The sequence below is a fragment of the Leptinotarsa decemlineata genome, unplaced genomic scaffold, assembly GCF_025532065.1.
Source record: "Leptinotarsa decemlineata unplaced genomic scaffold, Ldec_3_MD MMD2_tig00001621_RagTag_RagTag, whole genome shotgun sequence".
In the NCBI taxonomy this organism is placed as follows: domain Eukaryota; kingdom Metazoa; phylum Arthropoda; class Insecta; order Coleoptera; family Chrysomelidae; genus Leptinotarsa; species Leptinotarsa decemlineata.
In genome coordinates this window covers 2,379,893-2,405,652 of record NW_027412566.1, presented here as the reverse complement: position 1 = coordinate 2,405,652, position 25,760 = coordinate 2,379,893, and positions in this window count along the sequence as shown.

Below are 25,760 nucleotides of genomic sequence, written 5' to 3'. Positions count from 1 at the left end.
TTTTAGAGTTTCCGAAAAGAAACGATTTCTGAAACTGTGCTGTGCATAGTTGATTTGATTTTGTTTCTAATATTTATCACACACATAAAAAGTTATTTAAAATAAAAGAGTATCAATTAAATACGCGAATTATGGTTATTTACGTATTATCATAGATGACATGAGGTTATTCAACCCATTCCGTGACAAAAAGTCGTGTTTTTTCTCATAATGTTTTCCGTATTTGGTACTGAAGAGCCGATAAGGCAAGTGTCTTACGGCGAAACGTCGAATGTCTAGCGGTGAGGATGACAGTGTGAATTTATTAAATTGTGTAAGAATCTTGTGAATGATGTCTGATTAGATTTCATTACGAATGTTTGGAATACAAACGGAATAGAAAAAAGTGTTTTTCGTATAATTTAGCGTTCATATAATAGTATATTATGCAACGATCATGTAATGATGGTTATTAAGACACGAGCATTAACCGGGATACGAAACGAGCCGAAGGCGAGTTTTGTATGGTATATGCGAGTGTATTAATAACCATTACATGAGAGTTGCATACGCTATTTTTTCTAAACACGATAAATAATGAAAAACTATAAATATTATATTTGTATTGAACACATTTTCAGTAATTAACTCATATTTTTTTAAAAAACACAAACTCAATCGTATTATCATTGATATATGAAAACTATAAAGATTCTAATTATATTTATATTGAATATAACAATTGTAATTAATCTGATCTTTTAAAAATATTGGAGTCGATGGTATTCCTTCTATATCGCTGTTTTCAGACATTTTGATAATATAGGTAGGTAATACGAAAACTGATTTTGACAAATAAACCAATTAGTTACTTAGATTAGAATCTAGGAAAAACAAAGGAACAGGATTCTTGATTGGAAAATTATGGGTTTCTATTGGTTGATAATCTGTATCGTTATGAAAAATCTGTATCATAATGGATATCATTATGAAACGGATTATGGTCATATAAGTGTATTGTTAGAGTACGGGTGTAGAAAATAGCTATTTATGGTATGAGTGTTGAACGTAAGGCTTCATTTTGTGAGTGAAAAACTTTGCGAAACAAGCGTATCGAGTTGGGTAATTTCACGAACAAAATAAAATTTACTTTTATCACAAATAGCATACAAAGATTTTTGTACAACTGTCCTTTTTTCATGATAAAATAGATAAATTCAATATTTCTATGAAAACATACCAACAAACAGTATTGTTTTACAGCTTACGCGTTTTATTTGAAGTCACATTTAAACTTCTTGCAGGTGTTTGATGTCTTGTATAAGGAAGAATAATAATGAAGAATTGTGTATCCGTGAAGATATTGTAGATGCTGTAGAAAGAGCTTCAATTGAATCGCTACCAAAAAAATTGGCTCAGCAGTACGACATCGCATATTCTAATTTTCATAGCGGGTGTAGACTTACAAACGTCGAAGGAAATTTCTGCCAAACCATCTTCTTAGCCTATTTAGAAGAGAAATGAAAAATATGCAACTTTGTGGAGCAAGTTTTCGATGGTAAAGTCGAGTGCACTCGTTAAAAATGGTGTTAATACAAGCAAATAATTTCGGTTAGCTGAAATTTTTAGGTAAGCATCTGCACGCTACAGATTCTCAGTTGATTCAGCATTGTTCTCCAGATTATGGAAGGTTGAAAAATACTGAAAGACATCCAGAAAATTGTTCTTAATCTAGAGCAAAGCTCATGGACACTCTGTACGATGCCTCAACACGAAATTTTAGGTTAACCTCTGCACGCAACATATTCTCTGTCGATTCAGCATTGTTCATCAGATTGCGAACGGTTGAAAAAATCTGAAAGACAGCCAGTAAGTTCGCAAAAACTGCATAAAATTGTTCCTTATTTAGAGTAAAGCTCATGGACGACACTCTGTACGTTGTCTCAACACGAAATTTCAGGGTAACCTCTGCACAGAACAGATTTTCTGTTGATTCAGCATTGTTCATCAGATTGCGAACGGTTGAAAAAATCTGAAAGACAGCCAGTAAGTTCGCAAAAACTGCATAAAATTGTTCCTTATCTAGAGTAAAGCTCATGGACACTCTGTACGTTGTCTCAACACGAAATTTTAGGGTAACCTCTGCACAAAACAGATTTTCTGTCGATTCAGCATTGTTCATCAGATTGCGAACGGTTGGAAAAATCTGAGGGATAGCCGGAAAGTTCGCAAAAACTGCATAAAATTGTTCTTAATCTAGAGCAAAGCTCATGTACGCTCTGTAGGTTGTCTCAACATGAGGCAGCGTCTGCGAAACGTTTCTACCCCACTTGGAACTTTCTATTTTCAATTCCACCATCACCTGAATGGTGATGCGACCGAACAATTTGATCATGAATTCACGTGATAACTCCCGGTGGTTTTGTACGTGTTTTCAATGAAATCTAAGTTCACGCCCATTCTAATTGGACGCTATTTGAAGCGACGCTCCATGAATTGAAGTAATCAGGTCATTCCAGCAAACATTCCTCTAATTATATAATCGAAAAGAATGAAATCCGATGTGGTGATTCGCACGTGAGGCACAGACCGGACTCCCCAATCGATTTTTCATGTCTGGTAGCCCTGAAGAGGGGATAATTGAAAGAAATCGTCAAAATCAATTTCAAGAGCATCGTTTTTCTGAAACTTTGTTTTGCGTAAAACAGTGACTTTTCTGTTCAACGTTTGGGTTTTGAAACACACTTTTCGTGGCATAGTAATGGGCTCATCTCCATCGCCAAATATGGATAACATTTTCATGGGGCGTTTTGAAGAAGTTTACATCGATGCCCAGAATGGCACAAAGATATGGTGGAAATATGTTTATTATGTTTATGATGGGGCAACTATATTGTTTGAATGTCATATTGAAATACGCCAGTTTACGCCAGTTTACCTACGCATAATTATTGTACTCGACAAAAAAAACATTACATTGTTCCACAGATGAGCAAATCTGTTTGTCAGCGTGCTTATATAGCACCCAAAGCGTTCAGTTTCATTCATGACCATATTCACTGAGGATACACTACAAAAACACACTTTTGTCTATTTTCCACGATATTTCTGACTAGTTTCGGCTATTACACCATTTTCAGTTTTGAAAATGGTGTAATAGCCGAAACTAACCAAAATTATACATATATTTACCACACTTTAAACATTGTAGAGTTTTCCACTAATAGCTATCCCTTTCTATGAAAGCAAAGAAATGATGTTAATCTCACTTAGTCTAGAAAGTGCACATAATAACCTTAAGATAAGTGAAAAATCAACATTAATTCCTACGGACAAGATTATCTTTTGTAGAGTTCTTGTTTATTTCTTGTACTTACTTTATTTTTTGTAAATTTCCAATGAAACCACTGTCGTTCATGAAATTAATTGGTTGATTGATTGATTACACTGTCACTTCCATATATATTTTTTAAATGTGATGTTTTTTTCGTAATGTTCTTGTATTAAACTCAATATATTTTTCTTTTTATGTAGTTAAGTAAGGTAATTTATCTCGGAACAATTATTCAATAATAAATGATATTATTCTATGATATCATTACTATTATTATTTATTGTATACTCGCTACCTGGGACAATTACTCACATGACATCAACATTTTTATTGAATTATTTGAACTTTAGAGAACCCACAATGAAATCCTAATTGGAGAGGTAAAAGCACTATCGAGTTCCTTTCCTCGATCAAAAAATCGATAAACACGAGTGTTCATCAAAGAAATATTATATTGATACATATATCTCCGCTATACAAATCTAATGATCACATTAATATTAAGAAGTATATAGGGCGTTTCAACAAAAACTTGACCCCCCTGTGAGTCAGAAATGGACGTGTAATCTAAAATGTCAAAGGACACGTCAATTTTCATTTCTAGGGGGACTAATTCTGATATAGAAATCATATGTGAACATTCACTCCCCAGCGGTCAGCAACTAACCCCCCCTATTTTTTTCAATGGCACGTGGGGTCGAGTGATATATCATTTGAAAAGATTTTTTTCCCTCTATTATCTATATGATTTTATTCGAAATGGGTTAATTCGTTATTGAGAAATTGAATGTTGAATTTAGGAAAAAACAGAAAATTCGCTGTCGTTCATTTTAATGAGGAAATCAAAAACAAGTAATATCAATGGAAACAAAATCAACGGATAAATTGTTTGAAATCACCTCCATCTAGTTCCATGTAATAAAACAGTCTACTCTCGAAAGCGTTCTGTACATTATTCAAGATGTCCGGAGTTAGCAATCGGCATTCCCGAACAATTCTCTTTCGACTTCAGGTGTCCCCACAGAAAGGAATCTATCGGTGTGAGATCAGGTGATCTAGCTGGCCACTCTACTGGACTCCTGCTGTTGAAAAACTAATATAGGTGCTTATAACCCCAAAGTTTCAATCTGAGAACATGAGGAATAAAAATATAATGAAATAAAATAAAGTTAATTGAAAAAACTATACCAGAAATCAAAAATCCTTCATGAAAAACAGATGCAGGTTCAACAATATATTGTAGGAAATCAAAATTGATATCACACAAATTTGAAATTGAATTGAAGTTACTGCAATTGCTTGATATACTTTAGGTACAAATTGGTTCTGGCCAGTCGGCAGTAAAAAGTTTTGGTATTTCTATTTATGAAACGAGGCGCACATAAAGTTACAATAGATAACACTTCCAAAGCATCCACATTGATGTGCAGTGATTTATATAAAAAAAACTATTTCAGCAAATTTTCTGCGTAACTCAAAACTTTCAATATTGATTGTTATGGTAAGAAATGCATATGTTATACTTTCATCAAGATAAATAATACCATAAGATTTGAAGCCAATAAACTTCAGGAAGTTGAACTTTTTCAATCAATGTATTATAGCAATTATAGAATGAAGACCATAGAACAGAGCTATATTCTATTTTTGACCTCACGTGACAATAAAATGGTAACTTATCGATAGTTTTCCAAGTCTGTATATTTTTTAACTGTCGTTGCAAAGTTTTACAATCTTCGACAGTTCCACCATGTAACTATATTTTTAAATCATTTTCAAAAAATTACTTATCACAATCGAGATAATTACTGAGATCATTAGTGAATAACAAGAACAGATGTGGTCCGAGAATTGATCCCTGATGTACTTCAGATGAAGGATTGTAATGAAAAGCTGTTATATCATACAAACTGTTCGCGTTGAAGTAGGTAGGATTTAATGAAAAGTACTGTTGAATTATGGAAACCAAGTTGGTGGAGTTTTTGTAGAAGGATCATGTGATCAAGTCGATCAAATACTTGAGCAAAATCAGTATAATATCACATCAACTTGACAACGATTATGTAAGACATCACTAAAATTTTGAACTAATACAATTAAATTGTGGATACGTTGGGCATTAATCCACGTTGTTACTGAGGAATATTCGCGATTATAGATGACAATTTTGAGAAGGTAGAAACAGTGACACATACATAGTCTTCAAAAATCTAAACGCGAATCTGACAACTAACGTTATGTTCCCGGTTTGTCCAAAAAGTTACGACGAATCGGTTACAAATATGGAACTATTTCCAGCACTGTTGGTAAAATTAATTTTTCCATCAACCAGCTGTCGCCTCTAACGAACGGCAACCCTCAGAAATTCAAGCTTGTGCGGAAATAGGTTTAAATCAACATTTGGGTAGAGGAAACTGAAACACTATCAAAATTACTGAATCTGAATTGAAAAACTCAAATCTCAATGGAAATTCTTCCTTCTTCTTTTTCTAGATACTCATGATTCAATCCCGATAACGCCACTATGTCAGCAATTGGAAACGTCCTCGAAACACTCCAAACTACCGAAACGAACTCCAGGGAAAGTAAGTAACCTCAACTTTCCCCGCAACTTTGAAAACGATATTAAAAATTGATCGAAACCCTGCCCAGGAAATGGAACTATCAAGTGGCCGGGTAGCTTCCTGAAATGATATCAAAACGGGAGAGCATTATGGGCAAACTTCTAAATTGTGTTTATTATGTGCACAATGCCATGTTGATAACGAAATGGACTCCCAGTTCCCAGTTTGAACCTTCCGTCGTCGGAAGCCCTTTTCTGTCGGGATGAGCGAGGAGACTAATCCCGACAAGGAGATGATCCGTCGTAATTATCCGATTCAATTATAGCATGCTAGCTTTCGACAGTTACCGATGCGAGATAAACTCGCTTTTGTCGCTCTGAAACGATATAATTTATTTCTCCAGCCGACTGACTCGTGTGTGAGAGATGTCTTTTAGTCATAGCCAAACGCTGTGGGAAACACTGAGGTTTCTGTTTCGTCTCATTTTTCCGCAATTTCTATGAGGGTAGCTCCAGAAGTATCCGGCACGACCTAGAGATGGCGCTGATTGTTTCGAAAACATCAATGTATGAAAAAGAACACAATCTATCTGTTCAAAACATGTTTTTCCGTTAACCAGCTGTCGCACCCCTACGAACGACAACCCTCAAAAGTTGAAACTTCTGCGAGCTAAGGGTTAACGAGGTCTTACGTTTCAACGTGTGATATCTATAAAGCATATGTTTCAAATTTGAGGACGCTGCGTTGTTTAGTATTTGTCGGTCGATAGCCAAGCGGTTCGGCATGGGTGCTTTGTTCACTCACTCGAATTGACTGCCGTGTTGGTCGGTGGTTCAAGCCCTAGTCTGAACGATCGATCTTCACTTGCTATCGTCCAACCCGTGTTAGGAATCACACGTTAAAAGGTAAGACCTCGTTAATCCTTAGCTCGCACAAGTTTCGACTTCTGAGGGTTGTCGTTCGTAGGGGTGCGACAGCTGGTTAACGGAAAAACAGATTTTAAACAGATTTAAACAGATTTGTTTGGCAGCCATCAATGGCGAACTTTTTTTGGTGAATTTGTGGAAATAAAGAAAATTGGTCAGCGTAATATGATACAATACTTCTATTTGAAAGGACTTAGCCCAACTAACCGCGTTTGCCCACAATCGAGCAAAAACAGTGCCGTGAAGATGTTTCAAGTGAGTTTCATTAGTTCGGACCTCCATTGTCTGATATTATATAAAATGATTTGAAATCCCTGAAAGAACTAAAAAAGAAGATTTTTTTGTCAAAAACTACACCTCACGATTGATCTCCATAAAATTTGTGGAGATCAAATCCTGAGGTGTAGTTTTTGAAATTATTATGGATCTTCATCAAGTAACGGCCGAATCAATCAGACAAAAAGAAAAAAAAGAAGAATTGAAAATGAATAGCGGAAAATAACATTTATATTAAGCAAAAAAAACCTGATCTCACACCGATGTACTTTTTTCTGTGGGGACACCTGAAGTCGAAAGTGTACTCTACCAAGCCTACAGATCTAGACCTGCGACAGAGAATTGTTCGGGAATGCCGATTGCTGACTTCGGACATCTTAAATAATGTACATAACGCTTTCGAGAGTAGACTGTATTATTGTATGGAACCAGGTGGAGGTCATTTTGAACAATTTGCGTTGACACGGTCGCGGCTTCCCATCTAGCCGAAAGTTCCAAGTCTGCTGGAACTGCAGCATTGTCTGGCGAGAAATTGAAAAGGAAAAAATACCAAAATCTTGGAAAAAAATATCTGTTTCATCCAGTAGCGGTTGAAACTTTTGGTGTTTATGGCCCGGAGTCTCTGTTATTCGTTGATGAACTCGGAAGGAGAATAGGCCAAGCAACGAAAGATCACCGATCTACCTCTTCTTTGATAGAAAGAATTAGTATTGCTATTCAACGTGGCAATGCTGCTTCAGTACTTGGAACTATTCCTCCTTCACATAATTTTGATGAGATCATGTATTGCCCTAATTTCAGTACGGAACTGAAACCTCTTTGAAACAAGCCGAGATATGTGGATATTCATCAGTCTCCTATCAAGGTTAATTCACAAGTGATTGATCAACCTTCTTCTTTTTCAGTGCGGTCAGTGGACTCAGGTCATTCTTGCCCCCAAAAAATGAGTTGCAGTCCTCGTAGAACTGGTACCTTTTCAGTGGAAGAGCTTCTTGAAGCAAGAGCCGAATCGATCCCTCTACGAAACCCTTCTTCACTTGGAAGGATCGATCGCAGCTTGAGAAATGGTTCTTATGGAGAACCTAGAGGAGAAAATTGGATTGGATAATTTAGGAAACACTTGCTACATGAATAGCATTTTACAAGTGTTGTTCATGACGAAGAATTTCAAGAACGAAGTTTTAATGATGAACGAGAACGGTAATGTTTTCTACTTATTCATCAAACTCAAACAACTATTCATGCAGCTGCAGTTTCGTAAGAAGGTGTCATCTTTTCCTTCAACCGATTTCCTGGAGTCTTTCAAGTCCACTAGATGATTTTCAAACAAGACTCAACCTTTAACGGAAGCAAGAAACTCTTTGGAAGGTTCGAAGTAGATGAACATTTCAACCTAGCAGACCACTATCATAATATTCATGCAGTCATTGTTCACTGTGGTTCTGGCGTTGACTTTGGTCATTATTACGCCTTGGTCAAAGAAGAAACGGACTGGTTTGAGTTTGACGATAGTCGTGTCACGAAGTGTTCTGGCGATGCATTGAATTTATTGGAGCCTCTGGAGACACCCTTCATTTTGTTTTATGAGAGAGGACATTGTTAGATCGAGATCTTCAAATGATGTGGTGTTGCAGGTTTTTCCAGGGTTTCCAGCTGCTGAAAAAGCAAATGCGCCACTGGAATCAATGAAGTCGCCCTGGAGCGCCAATTAATTTTTATTGTTGTTTTTATTTTATTTTTATCGTTGTTTTGACAAAACTTTATATGCCATCCATATAAATTATATTAAAAAAAAAGAGTGAAATGAAGTACAAATAAAAATAAAACAATTGAACAACGATTCGATTTTGGTATCCACAATCGGGTGATGACTCGACTGATTCCTCCGAGAGATGACTATGGGTCATTCGAGTACTTTTACTTCCTCCGCTTTCCTTTTTCCGCTTCACTGATTTAATGGGAGATGACCATTTGACGGGAGTTGGCCATTTTTCGCTTAATGATGGGTTTCTATATTGCGTACCTCTATACTAGCTTGCCTGAACACATTGTTGGACATCATGCGGCTTCTTTGAATTTTCTCCTGAGCCAATATTTCTCTCTGTGTATGATCTCAGCTTGAGATCACTCGATGTTATGTTAACGGGTCCAAACATGCTCTACGATTCCTGATTTGCTGGTTTCCTCTCGCTGTGTGTGTTTCTTGTGTTCGACAATGCGAACATTCAATGGCCTCTTAGCTTCATCGATATAGGATTTTACGCACTCACAGGGTATCAGGTTAATCCAATTCTTATAATCGCAGACCGCGTTCGGTGGCCTAGTTTTCGCGAGGCTGCTACGGATAGTGTTTCCAGATCTAAAGCAGATTCTGATGATGTACTTGGAACCAATTCTTCTTATCCTTTCCAGTGCAAGCACTGGTTGTGACGGCTGCTCTTCCTTGTGGAGCTCCTGCTGTCTCTTAGCCAAAGTCTGTTCTACCATCGCTTTGGAGCAGCCATTCCGTTGAATCATTTTTGATTATGTCTAGTTCCTTCTCGAGACCTTCCTTCGTATTACAGAGCCCAAAAGCACGGTCTGATACAGTCTTGATGATTCCTCTTTTGGTCGATTGATGGCTGTTGGATTCGTGGATCAGATACTGTAGCTTGTGAGTGGGTTGTCGGTGTAGAGATGTTTCCTACTTAGTGTCGGCCCTCTTCACCAATACGTCTGAGAATGGCAATTCGTCGTAGACTTCCTTCTCCATTGTGAAAGTGATGAAAGGTCTTACGCTGTTGATGTGTTTCAGCAAAGCGTCTACTTCAGTATTCCCATGGTTCCATATTATTAAGGTGTCATCAATGTATCTCAACCAGACACGAGGTTCCTTCAATGGCCAGACTTTTAAACCATCCATATATAGGTTGGCTATGATTGGTGAAAGTGGCGATCCCATTGCCAGTCTCTCATCTTGTGTAAATAATTCGTCCTTCAGTTGGAAATAACAGTTTTGTACACAGCACCCTAGTAATTCCATAATTACTTCTATAGATGGATTCGTTCTATCATTCAGGTCCTCGTCTTAGGATAGCTTCCTGTATATGATTTGGAGTGTTTCTTCGACTGGAACGTTGGTGTAAAGGCTTTCCACGTCGAAACTAATTAGTTGGTCTTCCTGTGTGACACCACATGCTACTAGTAGTTCGACGAAATGCCCTGAATTTATCACAAAAGACGATGTTTGTTCTTGTGATGGTTGTATTATTGGGAGTATTAATGGGAGTAAAAATCTAGACGAATTTTGAGTGGCCGAATCTCTGGAACTGATAATTTCAAGTGAGTGTTCAGCGAAGTTTCACAGCAACAAAGCAAACGTTCCAATTTCCTTCCCTCAGAAAACAATGGTTTCCCAGAATGATACTACGACGGGCACCGCTTGTTACGTGTCAAATTTCGATGCCATATGCCCAACTCCTCAGAACTAGAAATCGACGTGGTAATCCTCCGAATAATGCAAACGGAAATAGTCATTAGTTGAATTGTAATCATGAATTATTATGGTTCATCATACGTTCCATCGACTTATCGCGGCCCTCAATTAGCTGATCAGGTCTGTATTCATCATTTGATAGATGGAATGGTGTTTGAATCAAAGAGATACAGAGGTAATCCATTTGCGGCCTCCTAGGCGATACTAACAGAGTTGGCGTGATATACTCGCTATCTATCGTTGATTTATTATGGTTTCTATGCTATCAGACCGTAATCCATAAATTTCAGACAGTATCGCTCAAGTAGGTTAATTTTTTCCATTAGTTTAGTGCTTGAAATGAGAGATGAGTAATGTGTGGCTAATTTTCGATGATTGGGTGACTCTTGACTTTTTTATCTTCGGTGTATACGCACTGTGACAACTGAGAAAGTGAGCAATTTCATTCATAACTAGCTACAGTTACATTACATACGAACTTCAAAGTGTGTCGTGACAGTGAAGATTAATAAATGCTTATAACTAACGAGGTCTTACCATTCAATGTGTGATTGAATGGTAAGACAATGTGTGATGTCCTTTAATAGCTCGTTTTCGGCTTCAAAGTCTTTATTTACGGTGACACTTCTTCATGTACTAACTAACTTAAATATAAGGTAGAAGTACATAATTACGGAGTATTAAGGCGTCTATCATATTTAGGAAGATTTGCAGCTATACAAGAAAGTTGAGCGATATAGAAATTTTTCAGAAGATGAAACGGTCTTCACAGATTGGAAATATATATTACTAAACTATATTGCATTAATTTTTCAAATGATTCTTGATATTTTTTGGAACATCCTGTTTGTCCATAATTGCGTAACAAAATTTCGCTTTGAACTTAATTTTGCGAATGGTTGCGCCTAATTACGGGATATTTATAAATTAAGTACTTCTGTATCTACCAACAAAAAAAGAAACTAGGTTTAAAAAAAATCTGGTTTTCCGTTAACCAGCTGACGCACCCCTACGAACGACAACCCTCAGAAGTCGTAACTTGTGCGAGCTAAGGATTAACGAGGTCTTACCTTTCAACGTGTGATTTCTAACACGGGCTGGACGATAGCAAGTGAAGATCGATCGTTCAGACTAGGGCTTGAACCACCGACCAACACGGCAGTCAATTCGAGTGAGTGAACAAAGCACCCACGCCGAACCGCTTGGCTACCGACCGACCATGATTCATGGCTGAAAATAGACAAAACGAAATGTACTTTCAAAATAATCTATTTATTTTTTTTTAAATAAAGGAGTCATTTATTCATAACACTGAGGAAAAACTTCATACAACTTAGTCAAATTCAGGAAAAGAAAAGACACCTCTTTTGTTGACAGAAACAGGACAGTCAATTTTTTTCACAACTTCTTCAGCATCAGTTTGAAGGTGATTGACAATGTTTCGTGATGAATTTCACTAGTTCGGACTTCCATTGTCTATAAAATGATTTGAAATCCCTGAAACAAGTAAAAAAGAATAATTAAAAAGAATAGTTGAAAATAACAATTATATTAAGCAACAATAAACCTGAAATGAAATGATAGTGAAATAACCTACAAGTAAAGCTATAATAATTGAATAAATAAAAATTAAAGGAATGCAAAAAGAAAATAATAAAAAATAAAAAAGTGTAGAGATTCCAAGTCACGTTAGTTCACGACGTTTCGATTGTTGGTATCTACAATCGTCTTCGGGTGATGACTGGACTGATTCCTCCGAGAGATGACTATTTTATAGGTCGTTGAAATACTTTCACTTTCTCTACTTTTCATTTTCCGCTTCACTGATTCCGTGAGAGATGACCGATTTGGCGGGAGTTGGTCATTTTTCGTTTGATGATGGGTTTCCATATGTTTCGTATATCTACGCTGGCCTGGCTGAATACGTTGTTGGACAACATGTATGCGGCTTCCTTAAATTTTCTCCTGAACCAATGTTCCTCTCTGTGCAAGATCTCAGCTTGGGACCACTCGATGTTGTGTTGATGAGTCCAAACATGGTCTGCTATTCCTGATTTGCTGGTTTCTCCTCGCTGTGTGTGCTTCTTGTGCTCGGCAATGCGAACATTCAATGGCCTCTTAGTTTCACCAATATAGGATTTTCCGCACTCACAGGGTATCCGGTAAATGCAATTCTTGGAATCGCAGTCCGCGGACGCGGACGCATTTTCATTGAATGAATATAGTCTAGTCTTGGGAAAACCACTTTTGATTATATTTGGTTTTAGACTCTCTATAATGAATTTTTCAAGAATTGACCCAAAGTCTTCTCTTTTCATTTTTGCTCCAAGAATTTTTCAAGCTATGAAATAATGTGAAATCCATAGGTTGCAATATATGCAAATTGAAATAAAAAGCAAAAATAATTCATCTCAATTTTTTCTTATTACGGCAATGTTACCGGAATATGGGCACCGGTAATATTATTCCGTACATTATTCCGTGAGCTACAAAATTAAGGTTATTTAAAAAAAATGCATAATAATAATCGAAAATAGCTATAATATATTCCGTTCATTAAAAAAGTATTCAATAATTTAATTTATTTATATTGAATATAATCACACACAACTCTCTGAAGTCTTATGAAAATCACTTAGCCATCTTACTCGTCAACAGTACGTCTGCTCTATATCGCGGTCCACTAGATGACTGACTGATTACTATATCGTTGCTGAAAGCAATATAAGGTTGATGTTTTTGCAATAGGGCTCTTTTGCTTCAAGGATAGATATAGTTCATATATGGTAATGAAAAGTCACATTATATTTTGTGTATTTGTTATTTTATTGCAAAAATAAAAAACTTCCGTAATTACGTACAACTCCGTAATAATGTACGTTTACTTTATTCTGTCTCCTAAAATTTCATCTATAATACCTTCTACCCAACTTTTTTATAAGGACTAGCCTGTCGACTTCGTCTGTACTTTGCACCCCTTTTGGTGTTAAAAAATTTAGACGAGTTCTAATTTTTGATTTAAAAACACTGCTTGATGGGAATAATCTGGTGGTTATAAGGACAGGAATTCCTTGCATCTGAAAGGGCAAAAAAGCACTGCATGCTGAATGCAAACAGAATGCTGAAACAAAATTTTGGGATTTCGTAGAGATTGCCACAACTAGTATAGGTGGATTCATGATACTTTATCGGGTCCATTCTATTTTGTATCACAAACAGCCATTTTTCGGATTTGACATTTTTTAAACACTTCTCAAATGGTATTTTGAAATCTTTTATTTTGAATGTCGTTGCCACTCTCAGACGTATTGGTGAAGAGGACTGACACTAAGTGGAAAACATCTGTATACCAAAAACCCACTCACATGAACACAGGGTAGAACGTTGGGGCGTACAGAATTCTTTAAGTTAACTTGTACAAGGACAAATACTGCTCAAAATTCACCACTTTATAGAATGCTCAAAACCGTTAAGGAATTTTGCAATGATATTCAATATTTTGAAATCTCTTTAGACTGTTTCAAACGCAGGATGAAAAAAATGTTCATTTATAAGTTGTGATCATTTCTGTAGTCTCTGTCACTCTTATAAGAATTATGTTATTCTTCGATTGTTCAATGTAATTTACAAAAAATTAAAATTTACATTCTTTTTCTCAAAGCCTACTTGAAATAAAATCATAAAGTGGATTGTCTATTGGATTTGTTAATCTGTTTGTAACCCCTATATTGGTAAATAAATAAATGAATAAACAAGAGAAACACCACAGAAAGTAGCAAATCGGAAACAGCAGAGCATGTTTGGACTTATCAACATAACATCAAGTGGTCCCAAGCTGAGATCATCCACGGGGAGGAACACTGGTTTGAGAGGAAGTTCAAAGAAGTTACATATATGTTGTTCACCGACACATTTAGCCAAACCAGAGATACGTGAGAGAAGATGGTATCGTCTTCACTTTTGCATGTCTGTCTATCAAAGATAATTGAGAGCAATGCTTTTATGGTTTGCTATCTATGATAATATTCAAACAATTTTCACAAATATAATTTTTATTTTAGACGCGTTTTACTAATACTGTAGTTCATCGATAGTAAAAGTTCACACACTAGCCTACAATCCTCATATATAACAGTGATAGTTGCCTCACTTGATTGGTTAAAGGTAAATGAAATAGGTTCAATTTGAAAAACCATTACAATCTCAATTATTGGACAGCAGGTCAATTCTGAATATGAATAACTCTTGGTATTGTGAAAAAAGGTTTAACAATGTTCAGTGGTTAACCTCTTGGTGAATGTTTGCCATCATCAATTTCCAGAGACTCCAGCAGGATCAATTCGAGTCTTTTACTTTCTGTACGGAATATGTTCTAGTTCATGTTGAAATCATAATTGTTATCCAAAAGGTAGCACGTATAGGTAGAGTTGGTCTTCTTCAGTTCAGAAGTTGTTTTATGTTCGGAGATCCACGTTTGAAACTTAATTTGAGACAAACACTTTGAGGCATGATCCACATGATACTTTGTAGACACTTTATATGTCTACTTAAGAAGTTGCCAGTCTTATAAGCTATGTGAATATTTGGAAGTGCTTTTATCTCATCTGCTATTTTTCCAGGATATGTGAGTGTTTTGAAAATGCCAGTATTATATTCAATGTGAGAGTATCTGTAGAATAGGAAAGGTAAGGTCCGCAGCACTTAGGCCACATGTGTCCCATTGCACATCCTCCCGAAGAGTTGTCCTCCTAGGTCATCGTCCATCCTGTCCTTTCCAGGAAGGTGTACAGGTCTCTGGGAGAGGGGATAACTCCGGACTCTCGCATAAGACTTATATGTAGGGTGAGTGGCGGGGGATCACTGTCTCTCTCTTATGGGTGTTTGACAGTCTCCCGGTGCAGACCACATGGCACTCACCCAGTAAAGTTATCGGTCAACCACCCAATCCCGCACCTGCGGGCAACAGGCGTTGGCCGGTTTCAAGCTAGATGTGTGGGAGAGGTGTCTCGCAAGAGCCCTCGGCATTTACTCATCCAACGCTGGAAAGGTAACTTTCCTAACATGAGTGCCCCTCGGGGTAACGTAAGGGTATGCGGTGCAGACCACACGGCGTACACCCAAAAGTTGTTGATGAACCGCCCTATCCCGCACCTACACGGGTAATAGGCGCGACATCTTCGACATATGATGTGTGGTAGAGGATGCTCGAGAGAATCCTCGACGGTTACTCATAAAACGTTGGAAAGGGAACCTTCCTAACATGAGCTCTAGGGGGGAGGTGAGTGCCCGCTCGCGGCTGGAGGCTAGTGAGCCTCATCTCCAACTGGCGTTGGCCTCTTAGGGGCAGCGGCTCCGCTAGCGGGTAAAGGGATACAGGGTTGCGGTAATCCATTCATGGGTGCATTGCAGCCCCATACTGAGGCACTGGACGGCTTATGCTGTTCCGTGATCCTCGCCTGCTTCTCTACGGATCCGAGCGTTCGAGGTGTCGGGGCTCGCGGTCCTTCCGAGCTCTAGTATCCGAGTCTAGTCTTGGAGGGCACCAAGGCAGACGCTTGAGGTGTCGGACCCCGGTTGGACGGAAATTCATCACATCCTCAATTAACAACTTGTCAAATAAGCTTTTAACCAAATATACTCTGGATACCCTGATTAATCACCTCAACAATAATGGATTCTACACAATTGCATATACAGATGACATAGTTATCTTGCAGACCATCAAATTTGTGAACATACTGTGTGATAGAGCGCAGGACGGGCTCAAATTGATAAAAACATAGTGTAAGGAACAGTCACTGTCGATCAATCCCAAGAAGACTCAGATAGTCCTTTCCACCAGGAAAAGAAGTTTATCAGGCTCAACACCTCCGACATTTTCAAAAGCAAACTAAAGTTCTCTGAAGAGATGAAATAACTTGGTACTACTCTCCATAGGAAGCTAACATGGATCTCTCACTTACAGAGTAGACTAAAAAGAGCATATATGGTTTATTCAGGTTGAAGTTGTTATTTACTGCAATTTATTTCATCAGATTCAATACCTTATTGAAAGTCTTTGGGGACAATGGTATACTAATGAGTCTGTGGAACATAGTGAGGTAAGCAGCTGCTAATTCATGTTGCTGTGGATTGTTTATATTTTTGTCTATATGGGCTGATTTGTGGTTTGAATTCACTCATTATCTTCTTTTGAGAGAATCTATTGATTTCAAGAATGTTTTCAATATTAATTTATTGGAAGTCTGCGATCCTAATAACTTTCATCCAAGGGAATAGTTCACACATATGTTCACAGACGTTTCCATCAGACACGCCTGACGAAGCTATTGAATAACGAAACACGTGTATCATTTCTGTGAAACTTTTTGTAGGAATAATCTCACAATAAAGTGTTTCTTGGAACATAAAAATTTATTGTTGAAATCGAATGATCCTTCCAATTGGATTAATGTGTTGTTGCCTGAAAAGATTGTGCAATACACCGAAGCGGTTGCTTATTCCAACCAACAATGATAAATGTGAAGCCTGTCATATTTTCTAGTACACTCGAATGGAATAGCTCGGAATATACCATTTTCGCCCTCCAAACAAACTACATTAACTCAGTCTCCAATGGATTAAGCTTCGCATACAAGATCCAAACTTTCCACCAACCTTCACATACCAGTTCAAATCACGTCACGTTTTGAATATTACCATATTTACAAGAGATTATTGCAGCATCAAATCGTGTTCAGAAATTTAATCACTCGCGTGTGTTTCTGGCAATAGCGACATTTGCAATTGGTAATACGAGTCGAAGTTATTTCGAATTCCACGAAGAATATCGCTAACAATGCAGTGTTGGGGCTTCGCCGTAATGATGGAAATTTGAGATACCGAGTTGAAGTTGGAATGTTCGAAAGGAAGCGATCGTCTACAGCCTTTTTCGGTACAACAAAACTCGATAGTGCGTGCGTCTTGAAAGCAGAAGTGCAAAAGTTATAGGAAGGGCTAGTTTTTAGGACTTATGGCATGAAAATGAAAATGGTTGAGAGTTGTTTTTCTTAAAAATTTCGTGAAACTGTTCGGTCTCAAAATCTTGCTATCGAAATTATGTTTTTCAAGTGAATTGTGAATCTTACATTTTTGGTATTTAGCCTAGAGTTGCCAGTTCTACAGTTTGGACAACAAAGCGGATTGTTTTATGGCATTATTTTCATTTTAGGTATTGCTAACTAATCTTGTTTAAGTTATTTAGTTTTTCATTATTGTCAAGGGCCTCCCAATCGGGGTTTTCCAGTTGGTCTTCTAATGTATGGGACTTATTTTCTAATCCACTTATCCTCCTAAGAACGCAATATTCACGAATATGTTTACCAAAGCAACCCGTATATTTAGACCTTTTTCCACGTAAAAAATCTAGCTAGATTTTCAATTCCTTACTTGTTCCTTGTATTCGTTATTTTTGGACTTACAATGTGAGACGGAAATTTTACCTTCTTGTTCTGACTTCAACAAAAGTTGAGGATGACGTGCACAGATCTATCAATACCAACAAACTCTGTCTTCTGATACTATCAGAATGTTGTTAAGCGATTGATCGCATACACCATGAACTCTTCCTTGCTATTTTGGGCTACCTAGGGTTTTCAACGTATGCTGTAGCACTAGTGAAAAGTTACCCTTGCAATCGTTTTCAAAATGTTGTATATAACAACGGAAAAACTGATTCGATACAAATTTGAAACAGTGTTCCTCACGGTTCAATATTGGACCCTCTCTTGTTCGTTTTCGATTCATATCAATTTCTTAGATCACTGCAATTCGCAGTCATGCATAGTAACGACGACGATAGTCAACTATACATGAAATTTGACGAGAATTCAATTAATGAGGTCCTATGGCAAACTATTACCAATCTCGATAAGTCGAGATCAATCAACCTTTATCCAAGGTCCAAAAAAATATGAATTTCTCTATGATTATTACTATTTTTATCCTATGATATTACTTTATCGATCAAATCAAATGAAAATATACTTTATTGTCCGAAGAGTTGCATCTTATTAACAAAGTCCAAGAAATACAATGTAAATATAGAAAAAGTACCAAAAAAGTATAAATGTAGATATAAAAAAAGTTCCAAGAATGTATAAATGTAAATATAAAAAAAAAATCTAAAAATGTATTGATAAAATGCCACCATGTATAAAGTGATAGTACCAAGAATAAATTGCTAATATATTGTTAAAAAAAATCGCTAAAATACTCTTCCAAACTATAATAGGGTCTATCAACCAGTAGGTTCTTCGTTTGTTTGAAGGTGATTGACAATGTTTCATGATGAATTTCACTGGTTCGGACTTCCATTGTGTACTATATAAAATGATTTGAAATCCCTGAAACAACAAAAATAGAATAATTAAAAATGAAAAGCTGAAAATAACAATTATATTGAGCAAAATAAACCTGAAATGAATTAATAGTGAAATAAACCACAAGTAAAAATAGAACAAATGAATAAATAAAAAAACAAAATAAAAACAAAAGAATGAAAAAAAAAAAATAAAAAGTGTAGAGATTCCAATTCACGTTAATTCACGACGTTTCGATTGTTAGTATCTACAATCATCTTCGGGTGATGACTGGACTGATTCCTCCGAGAGATGACTATTTATAGGTCGTTCAAATACTTTCACTTATCCCTGCTTTCCATTTTCCGCTTCACTGGTTCCGTGGGAGATGACCTTTTGGCGAGAGTTGGCCATTTTTCGCTTGATAATGGGTTTCCATATGTTGCGTATTTCTACGCTGGCTTGGCTGAATACGTTGTTGGACAACATGTATGCGGCGTCCTTGAATTTTCTCCTAAACCAATGTTCCTCTCTGTGCAACATATCAGCTTGGGACCACTCGATGTTGTGTTGATGGGTCCAAACATGGTCTGCTATTCCTGATTTGCTGGTTTCCCCTCGCTGGGTGTGTTTCTTGTGCTCGGCAATGCGAACATTCAATGGCCTCTTAGTTTCACCAATATAGGATTTTCTGCACTCACAGGGTATCCGGTAAATGCAATTCTTGGAATCGCAGTCCGCGTCGTGAGGCTGCTACGGATAGTGTTACCGGATCTGAAGCAGGTTCTGATGTTGTACTTGGAACCAATTCTTCTTATCTTCTCCGATAATCCTCTGATGTAGGGAAGTGCAAGCACTGGTTGTGACGGCTTCTCTTCCTTGCGAGGCTCCTGCTGTCTTTTAGCCAAACTATTTTCTACCATCGCTTTGGAGTAGCCATTCCGTTGAAGATAATTTTTGATGATGTCTAGTTCCTTCTCGAGACCTTCCTTCGTATTAGAGAGCCCAAAAGCCCGGTCTAATAGAGTCTTGATGATAGAGTCTCTTTTAGTCGATTGATGGTGGTTGGATTCGTGGTTCAGATACTGTCCCGTATGAGTGGGTTTTCGGTATACAGATGTTTCCCACTTAGTGTCGGTCCTCTTCACCAAAATGTCTGAGAATGGCAATTCGTTGTGGATTTCCTGCTCCATTGTGAAAGTGATGGAAGGTCTCACGCTGTTGATGTGTTTCAGGAAGGCGTCTAGTTCAGTATTCCCATGAAGGTGTCGTCAACATATCTCAACCAGACTCGAGGTTTCTTGTGGGCTTCTTTTTTCATAGTTTTATTTTAATTTTGTTTTTTATTTATTCAATTGTTCTGTTTTTACTTGTAGTTTATTTCACTATTATTTCATTTCAGGTTCATTTTGCTTAATATAATTGTTATTTTCAGCTATTCATTTTTAATTATTCTTTTTTAATTGTTTCAGGGATTTCAAATCATTTTATATAGTAGACAATGGAAGTCCGAACCAGTGAAATTCAAATAGGTTCTTCACCGCCTTTTTGAAATGAATGTTGTTTAGATTTGCATATCTCATTTCTAATGGTGAATGATTAAATAACTGACCACCATCAAAGTATATGGAATCCTTGATTAAATTCGAAGTTGGGGTAGGAAGTCTACAGGTATAATTGCTACCACGAGTATCATAAGGAGAATAAGCGAAGTTGAACTTAGATTCATGTTTATAAATAAGACAAAACGTCTCTAGAATAAAAATTGCAATGGCAGGGAACACATTTCTGCACGATTCTCTGGGTTTTACTTTACAGAGATCTGCGGGTTTTTTTTCTCAGCTGTATCTACTGTTTGCACTGTTCTTGATAACATACTATTTCTTTCTGTTCTTCTTACAGTTGGAAGAGCAATCCCTGCGATGATTTATCACGATTGGTTGTAATTGTATGAATCCACCAATAAAAGCCATTATTACTATCATAACTTTGTATTCCGTCATGGCCTTCATCCATCAAAGTTGAACGATCAATCCTCACATTATTGAAACGAATAATCGATGAGTATAAGTGAAACAGAAAACGTTCCGGGAATCAAAACTATTTCCACATTGCCGGAAACATTTTCCCCAAATCGAAATGACCTTCGCAGGTCCCAGCAGAGTGGAAACGTTCCAGTGAAAAGTTGGCGAACGCATTACCAATTCACGAGAGCCATAATAAGATCATCATAGTTGGCGTTATAGTTCGGGGAGCGGCTTGAGCGGCTTGTCAGACTCGAGACGGCCCAGCATCCCATCCAGGTGCGCTTCGGTCCCACGGAGGCTTTCATGCATATTCCACAATCTCATTTGACTGCATAATCTCGGCCCATACACCCTTGTTTACTGTGACATGTAACTTATTTGCGTTCGTACAGCTTATGTTTCATCCAGGCGAACACGTGTCATAATGTCGCTTTGGCCCCCCTCTCCCTGCGCTAATGGAATGCTGAACAAGAATCTTGTGTCTATATATACGGTTCGATTATTAGATGAAAGGAGCAGGCCCATGTAGCACTTGATGGAAAAGCATATTTTGATTCAGATTGCGGCTTTGTCCCCCTACTCTATTGTACGAGTTTCTTTTAGTAAGAACAATTTTGAAATGTACTGAAGAAAATTTTATGAATTAGTCTAGTTCACATGTACTTTTTTTTGTAACATTTTTGCCTAGAAAGTTTAAGGAAAGGTCCGAAAACGCGCCGATAAAAATTACAAAAGTTATAAACAATTAAGTGAAAAAAAATGGGGCTTCAGTTTTTTCTTAATATTTCGGAAAATTTTCAAAATTTTGGAAATTTAAAAAAAGATTTGAAAAGATCAATGAATTTGCATAAAAAAAGTCCCGACTCCCGAAACTGTATCTCGATTATTTATAATTTTTACAGAGCCCTGAAAATAGAGCCAAAAGCGGGTAGTCTGGCTTCCGCGCGCCTTTCGTCACTCTGACATAAAAACAAAAAAAAATTATTTGAACATATCAAATGTGAATATTAAGGAATGAAAAAATTCATGTAATGTTGGGATATATCAATAAACAATAATCCGTAGTCAAAAAATTTTTATCCCAATTTTAACGTTGATTATAAATTTGTTAATTAATAACTTTTTCTGAATTGAAAGTTAATATAAAAATCCCTTTAATTATTAAATTGAAACCCTGGCATTTTTTTCCTTTGGTGAAGTTGTCCTTAATAGGCAAAAAAATAGATTACCGTTGCCGAAATAAAAAAAATGTTATTTAATATTTTTTTATTAACAATCGAAAATTATAATTTTATAAAAAATACATTTTTTTTTATTTTTTATTGTTTCAATGTCTCATGGCTAAAAACTAATTATTAATTTTTTTAAAAGTTTTTAACAGCTATTGTTAATAAATTTATTATAAAAAAATACATTGTTTATAAGCAATTCGAAACTTTTTTTTCATTATGTTAATTGAAAAAATCATGATATTTAGAAAAAAATATGGTTTCTTAAAAAAATTTCTTTGTTGCTAAAAATGCGTTTGTTAATTAACAATCGTTTTTCGCAACTAAATATTAAAATCAAGGAACCGTTATTTTTTAATCATAAACTCTATTGTTCTTTAAGGTTTTGAAAAATTTTTTTTTATCCTTTTTTTAATTGTTTATTAAAAAAAAATTGTAATATGAACAGCTATAAGTGGTAAGGAAAGAACTGAATAATACATTACATATTATAATTGGTTTATTTGAAGCAATTGCAAATCATAAATATTATCCTGAAAAAGCATGTGATTAAAAAAAACGTTGATAGAGAACTAAATTTTCTTTGCTGATCTTTGCTTAAATATCATATTCCAACCGCACACTTCTGAGAGATCATACAGTTATACAAATAAGATAAATAAATATTCAATAAGAAAAGGGACATATTCTTGACAAACTGCAAATTAACAAATAAAATGAAATCGAAGCCTATAAACAACATTACAACTAAGACAAGAAAATGAATTGATTTATCAGTAATTTTACACAAATGAAGTTTTTAAAACTAGATGCCATTCTGGTAAATAACATTAGAAAAATCACTAACGTTGATGAATTTTTGCATTCTGCTTTTATTTATCCACAATTTCCAGGACATCACTTGGATTCTAAAACGAAAGAAGAAATCAGCACATCATCCTTAGCCACTATTTCAAATATATAGAAAGGTGAAAATATGAAAACACCAGCAGCCACTTTATCAAAAAAAACATTTTTTTTTCAATAAAACACTGTTTAAGTGGGTTTATTCCGTTAACCAACCCAATTTTTGTTCGCATGCGAATGACAACCCTCAAAATTTTAAACTTGTCTGAGGTCTTATTATTTAACATAGATTCCTAGCAAGTCAAAACGTGCTTAAACATTATTTGATCAGAAATAAATAATCAATTCAAAAGACGTACCTCAAATCCCTTTGAAGTGGACAGAAGTCTATACAGAAAAACTGCCTTTCAAAATAATAATTTTGGAACCGTTATAGGAATTGTCGTGTGAGTATTATTAGAGGATCAATGAAAAATATACAATGTTTCATTGAAAAAATATAACTCATGATCATACAAACATACTTAAAGGAATATGATTCGCTATTTAAATAACAGCATTCACTGTTTTCACGTTTTTGTAAATTCATATTTCATCTCTAGTGAGTTTGGTAATATTTCTACCTATTTTTTACATTCCTAAAGGAAATCTATCGAATAATGGGCTAGCTGAGTAGGGTATATTCAATTTGTTCCCAATGAATAACATAAAACATTTCTGAAGTGATTACAGAAAGCAAAGACGTTTCGGAATTCAACAAACATTTACATGTTGAAATCGGAAAGTGGCTGACACATATAGAAGCTTTTTATACCTACTGGTGCCTATTTTGGTATTTTTTGTATTATAATTTATTGTCGAAACTATAAGTACCTCTATCTTTCAATAAAAAATGAATCAGGTCTAAGATAAAATCAAATTTCATTTAGAGAAAATGCCCTCATTTGTAACAAGATAAAATGTATGTTCAAAACAAGAGATTGGCAAATTTGAATCAACGTGGAGGATTTTTCAGTTTAAATTAATATACACTTGCAGAGCTCAGCAAATGTAATAATGCATGTGCAAAAAATTACGAAGCATTGGTATAATTTTTGCAAAATGAAGGCAAAATCAAGAGTTGCCGTCACTTTCTCCTCGGTACTACGTATACAACGCGGTACTTACTGATATAGCGGAGTTTTATCCAATTATAATGCTTACCCATGAAAATATTTTTCAACTGTGCAAGACCCCAGGTTAATAAAATCTGTTGCACTGCCTACAGACACATAAAACACTTCCTTCTCAAAATCGCAACACACCAACATCACTTTTCAACACATACTGGCGCGTACGCAATGCTTACAACGGAATTCCCCGCTCCCCTCTCACTTAAGAGGGTCATAGAAAGACAAAAGAACCACAAGTTTTTTCAAACTTAAATGAATGAAATACTTCTTCAAAAGAAACCCTGTTCATTTTATACAAAATTCCTGTTATTTTGACTCGATCATAATATAGTTTTGTATGTAGATTCACAAAACTCTTGTTATGAATGAATAGAGTTATTTGAAGGGATACAGTATCAAATTCAAACAAACACTATGTGTTCAGATCAAGTTGATATCGCTCTCCATTTAAAACAATCAAAATAGTTCATCTTCGCAATGATATAATCAAACGAATGATTGTCGTTGGAAGGCCAAGAAATTTGATATCTTTGTTGTGAAAAGTGTGATTTTCTGGTGGAACATGGCGATGTTGGCATAAAGTAATAATTTTTCCAATAGAGATAAAAATTTCAAAACAGTCTATGATCTTCTTTTAAAGAAATACTTTTTACTGTGCGTGGTATTGTCGAATCCTTCGATATTACAGCACTGAACGTGTGGGATGAGAATCTCACCACAAGAGCGGTTCAAAGTCTCTGGCAACTCGGGCGGATCACGTGGTAAAAAAGAGCCTACTGGTTATATTATTCTACTGTGGCCGTAGGGTCAATAAGAACCAGGCAGAAACGGTCCTCGTCGACTTCATCGAATCCTGAGCACACAACTTTCGTGCTGACAGAATTAACTGACTCTTGTTCCGTTGTCAAAAGTGCACAGATTCGAATGTCGTTTATTCCGATCAAATTGAATGAGTGCTCTCTGAGATTACAGTTTGAAGTAGATGCAAAAGTAGGAGCCCTCACCAATAGTAAGCTAAACAAAAAACTTGCACATTTTAATCGAAATTAGAGTACCTACCCGAGCTGAATCTGATTCGATTATTGTGTGCATGTATGAGGTAATGTCATGTCAAAGTAAATGGAAAAGTATCTCTCCATTTAGATTGCAGCTGTTTGCATTGTGTGCGACTTAATTGCATATGGAACATGACGTTCATATATGCCTTGAATAATGTGCTCGGCTCTGGAGATATACGAGTATTACCCAATAATATGGAACTCGTACCGTATTGTTTCGTTATAGAAGAAGAATATATTCATTGAAATAGCTAATCCTAATACACAATATTATATAAAACACATTACTAACATAGAAATTGAAAATAAACATTTTTAGTTTGAGAAATAACGACATATGCTATTAAAAATACATTGCAATATAGGTGCAGCTCCAATACAATGATAAAAAGCAGAAAACAATATATAAATACTATATTTATTAATATTATCTTACCGAGTTTTATTTTATCTAGCATTGTGGATGGATTTCAATAACTTTTTTTTAAAAATACTTAATGATGGACTAGATTTACTCTCATTTAGCAATTTATTG